This window comes from Arvicanthis niloticus, chromosome 14, assembly GCF_011762505.2.
Source record: "Arvicanthis niloticus isolate mArvNil1 chromosome 14, mArvNil1.pat.X, whole genome shotgun sequence".
NCBI classification, from domain to species: domain Eukaryota; kingdom Metazoa; phylum Chordata; class Mammalia; order Rodentia; family Muridae; genus Arvicanthis; species Arvicanthis niloticus.
Window position 1 is genome coordinate 75,346,818 of NC_047671.1, and position 5,709 is coordinate 75,352,526.

General features: G+C 43.3%; 1 pseudogene; it reads right to left on the reverse strand.

Moving 5' to 3' along the window:
* Positions 1-880: 880 nt before the first annotated feature.
* On the reverse strand, positions 881-1,370 carry LOC117719915 (small ribosomal subunit protein uS12 pseudogene; annotated as a pseudogene).
* Positions 1,371-5,709: the final 4,339 nt, after the last annotated feature.

Here is a 5,709-nt window from a genome sequence, read left to right on the forward strand (position 1 = left end):
AAATCCCATCCCACTCTCCAAGGCTCATATAGTCCCTGTCCACATGGAATAAAGAGCACAAGCTGTGTCATCAAGGATTGTCTGAAGCTGGCTGTTTTTACTGAGTGATAATACTTGGGGGAGGCTCTTTTCCCCAACCCCCAGGCACTCATCGCTGACCTTGGACCTGCTGTCTGGCAAGGCTCCCATTGCCCTGGGACCTCCAGCCACCTGCCCTGCGCCAGCCACCCAAACTTCTTTATTCCTTTGCTAAGAGCTGCTAAGAGCTATAACACTTTTGGCGTTCCCGGCCAGACCAGAGCCCTATGGACCCTATTTCACCCAGACTCCCCTTCATCCTCCTCAATCTGGCACTCAGTCTGACACCCCAGAGGGAAGAGGCAGACTGCAGACCCCACACATTCAAGACTTTGCCCTGCCCTTTCTGAGCTGGTGTACCAGTGTCTGGGCACCCCACCAGGAGATCTCAGCAGAATATGGAACCACATGTGCAGGCAAACACTCATATACATAAAACAATTTTTACTCTAAAAAAAAAAAGTTTGGGCTCTAGTTGAAACCAAAACCAAACCCAAAAATGTCTATTCCAGATTGTAATGGGAAAGCAAGTGAGAGGGGAATTATCTCTTAATTAGAGAAAAAGATTAAAAAGAAGCCTGCCCCAGCCTCCACTTGCACTAGACACATATATGGCATATATAAATATGTTCAGGTCAACACATATGCATATATAATATATAAATAAATCTTTAAAATTTTCATATTATAAAATCTACTAGAAAAGTTTATTATGTGACTATTTTTTCCTCTTTGACTTCTGTGAACTTTTAAAAACTTGAATATAAACTGATTATTCTTTTTACATTTCTTTTTTCAGAATATGAAAATTTATTACTGTGTTTCCATTGTCAAATTTTATGATCTTGGTCTTTCCTTCTTGCCTTTGTATAGAGACAAAAGAGACACATTGGCTACTTTAACCACCTTAAAGCGGACTCCAGGAATGTCACCTACAGCATGACCCTTGTGACCAAATCCAGCAACCAGAACTTCATCATTTTCCTCCATGACGTTCAAGCAGCCATCATTGGGCATGGATTCTGTGATCTTCTTGCTGTTCTTAATGAGCTGCACCCTGACGCACTTCCTGATGGCAGAATTTGGCTGTTTGGCTTCAACCCCTACTTTTTCCAGCACAATTCCCTTTGCATGGGAGGCACCCCCAAATGGATTGGCCTTGAGGGCTGTGCCCACGTGGGCTTCCTTGTACTGTTTATCATGCCACTTCTGGTCCCGTCGGTGACTGCGGAGCTTCCGGGCAGTGTAGAGACCAGGACACTTGCCCATCTTGCCGGCGCCACAGGCCCGAGAGAAAGTTCTTTTTACATTTCTGTCAATAAACACTATTCAAAATTAAAAAAAAAAAAAAAAAACACCCTGTCCATCTTCTGAGAGAGAGAGACGACAACGGGGATGTCATGGGATATACTTTCCATTAGCCTACCTAGAACACCCTCCTCCAGAAATACATTTAAAAATATTGCTAAACCATCAACCAATCATTACCATGCCCAAGGAAAGCTGAACCCAATTCCCATGTACACATAGACTAGACTCCATAAACTGTTAGCTAGCATTCTCCTGCAAAGTCTCTACTTATTTGAAACACTTCGAGCTACCAGACTTGAGTTAAAACTTAAACTTTCTAAACATGGAGCCTGAGGAGAGCAATGAAGATTATCACTACAGTTTGAGAAGTTTGCCAATTGTCAGGGTCTTAGACCAATAATCCATTCACATAAGCACTAACACAGCAATGACTCTGGTCCTGCTGGGACACCCAAGGCTGTGTATCCACCCATTGTTTCCTTGCCTCAGACAGTGTAGAACAACAGTGAGAACTTCCCCATACACTAAAGAAAGCTCTCTGTGGGCATGCAGCTAGCAATCTTCCCACATTTTATTGCCTTCCACACCAGCTAGTTACAGCACTCTTGACAGAGGCCAGGCAAAACCTAACAACAGCACACGGTCTTTAACAAACCCACGACTTCCATGTAGCAACCAGCAGCCCAAAGGGCCTGTCATCAGGTGACATTCAGGATTCAGAAGACAGGCAAGAGTACAGAGAACAGATTTCCACTCACACCCTAAGAGTAGTCGGGGGACCAGGTTTATTCATGAACCCTCCCACTAATGCAGGGTGCCGTCCAAGCCAGAAACTTTAAGTTTCTTCAGGACTTCATCTCAAGGCCATGAAATGGGCAGATTTCTGTGAAAAGAAACATAAACTAAAATAGGATCAACAAGGGCTGTGGAGGATTAATAGGATTATAGCTAGCCTGCACTCTGAGACTTCAGACTGGTAGCCACACTAGTCAGTAGTGCTTGTTTTATTTGGCTGAAAGTCCCCAGTGTTCTCAACTGAGAGGACTACTGCTGATCATAGAGGCTCTCTCTTCCAAGTCCTCCTAGGAAAAAAATGGACGCAGGAGGAATCAATTGCTCTCACCATTCTGAAGAAGCGATTCTACTGAATCAGTGCTTCTATTGGCTTCTTTGTGGTACCCAGCCAAATGCACCAGCTAAATCAGCCAGGGGAGACTTCCTTCTGTCTCAGGGTTCTTGTTCCACTCTCCTCAAGAATAGAGTAAGCATTTGTCCCAAAGGGACAAATGGGAGTTCTTTGTTGTTAATTCAAAATTAACAATCTTGAACAGGATAAAACAGCTATACACAGCTTGCCATATGGGATTGAGAACAGGTTCTAACTCTTAGAAGCAGCAGACTGCTGGCTGAGAGCCATCATAACTCTGAGAAGTAGCTCCAACCATCTTGGTGGGCTTCGGTGTGCTAACCAAGCACATTTGTAAGTCACCAATACAGATATCAGGTCTTAGAGATTGTGGAAAGCTGTGGAATGAATTCTGGTCTGTTGAGGCCAATGCTGGAAAGAGTCCTTACTGCTTGCAGCTTCTGGTTAAGTCCTAGAGGCTGACTTGAACAAGCTCACTTCCAGGATCAAAAGTCTCAGTCTTGGGAAGCCTCCAAAATGTCTCTGTCCCAGAGAGTCTTAAAGGCTTCCTTCTTCTGGCTGGAAGTCAGACCCTGAAATCTTTAGGCTTTTTCCCCTAAAGAGATAGAAATGAGGCTGGAGAGATGGCTCAGCAGTTGAAAGCAACCAACTGCTCTTCCGGAGGTCCTGAGTTCAATTCCCACGAACTGCATGGTGGCTCACAACCATCTGTGATGGGATCTGATGCCCTCTTCTGGGGCGTCTGAGGAGGGCAATGGTGTGCTCATATACATAGGATAAATCAATGAATCTTTAAAAGAGAGAGAGAGAGATAGGAATATCTGGGGCCAGTCTCCCAGCCAGTCAGGAGTTAGGCTTGGAAGTCCTCCTTCTCTTTCTTCCTCCCTAGGTTCTGTAGCAATCCTACCTCCTTCTAAAGGCTTAATTTATAGGGTACTAGGTGGGCCCAAGTGAACTAGCTTGCCCAAAATTGGCCGAATATAGCCATGTAAACTCGGTAAAAACAAAACAACAACCAACAATAAAATCAAAAACAAACCAAGACCAGTCAGAGGTAACAAAACTAACAGGGGAAGGGAGAAAAGTTGGTAAAAGTTCACAATCAGGTCTCCTTCTTGCAGAGGTAGGGAAATACAGTTCCTGGTTGCCATGGTGACCTTTGCAGACCTGCTACTTCCCTATTTCCTTTAGCTGGGGAAGTTCAGCTGAGGCGTTTTGTTTGTTTCTTTCTTTCTTTTAGACATGCTGCATTGTATTAATAGCTTCCAGCAGCCCGCTCTGCATCTCCTTTCCCTTAGCGGCTTGAGCCTGGCAGCTGTCAGAAAGCTGTTTAAGATGGGGTGGGTCGCACCCAACCTAATACTGCAAAGACTCTCTACGAGGCAATGAAAACACACCATTTGATGCAGAGCCCCTATGGCACTAACAGCACGTTCCCCCAGTTCCTTGAGTGTAGGCAAAGGTCGTTGCTACAGGATGCTCCTCCAATGAATAACTTTGACCTGAGAGCTACCTTTTGGCCTAGCCAAAACTTTATTATAACTGAGTGTCCACTCTCCTTCTAATTCTCCTTCCTTTCCCTCCTCCTTCACAAGCGTCGCTTTCACGGTACTTCCTGTCCGCACCTGTTTCTAACCCTGGTTCTTTATAAACGCTTCTCCCAAGCAATCTTTTCTGCCCCTAACACCACTGGCCTGGTGTCTGCTTGCTCATCAAATGCCCAAAGTAACAGACTTCTTATTTTATACTTCTGCTTTCTTGACCTTTTTACACATTTTATTTTATTTATATATATATTTGAGACAGAGTCTCACTATGGAACTTCGGTTGGGGGGGGGACGGTTCTCTTATCTCTACTGCTCAAGTGTTTTGAAGAGTGGCAAGGAATTCGGGAGAATGCCATCATGCTGGCTTTGACTTTATTTTCAGTAATTGTGTTTGTAAATAGAGGTTTCATTAAAACTTTTTTAAAAAATACTTTATTTAAGGCCTAGTAAATGAATGGGTCTGTTTGGCTCATCTAAGAAATTCCCAGGAATAATTGGGGGAGAAAACCTCTGCAATGGGAACTCACCTCACAGATAGTATCAATAGTCCATCTCCTAGCCTAGGCCTCCTGGAAAGGAAGCCCTCCCACATATCCATCAGTCAACTTGTTAAAGCTTTCATCTTCACCTCAGGTGCTCTAGACTCAAGAACAGCATCACACTTGACTTGGGGTCAACATCCCCACTCAGATGGTGTGGCCCATCCCCCAGAGATCTTTCACCTTCTTGGCCTTCATGTTCTTCCCTCCCCTCCCTAATCCCACAAAACCGAGCCTGCCATTCATGTCTAATTGTGCTGAGAGTTCAATTGTTTTTCCAGTGAACTCTTGAGCCTCATTCAACTGTGAAAATGAGCTTCAGCTCATAATTCACAGTCCCCAAGCATTCAGTTAAAGTAAACATCAGGTCCTTAAAGGAGGTGTTACCTAACCTTTCAGGCTAGCCTGGTTTGGTCTCAACACTCTTCATCTGAGATAGTTTACTTAAGTAATATAGTTTATTATTATGTGGAATGCTCACTTTAGACTCCTACTTCCCTGAATTCTGCAGCTGACTTTTTACAAAATTGTGTTTTGAATTTTTACCAAGGAAGAATTGATCAATTTGAGCAGAATAATGTTCTTTAAAGGTAGAGAAAGATAGTAGGGTCATCATATTAAAACAGAAGTTCAAAAACAATAAAAAAATCACTAAACTTTTTCTTTAAAACATTTAGTCATCATACTTTTAAAAATCATAGGTACAAGCCAGACCTGGTGTCACTAGTCTTTAATCTCAGCACTCAAAAGCAGAGGCAAGTATAAGCTGGAGGCCAGCCTGGTCTACACAGTGAACTCCAGGCTGGCCAGGATTACATAGTGAGATTGTCAAAGAAAAAAAAAAGCCACCTCACACCAAAAACCACAGCCATTGTTGGTCACAAATATACATAGATACCTTTGGCATTCATGAGCTACTGACATCTGTTTATAAAACCTGCTAATACTCTTTGTAAGTGAGTTAAACAATCAGGATAAAATGTTATTACAGCCAACTTAAGGAGAGGTCATTATAAACACCTGGCACCTGAGAAACAAGACTTTGTTTTGCATGGAAGCCTATTTTTCTGCAAGTACTTTCCTTACA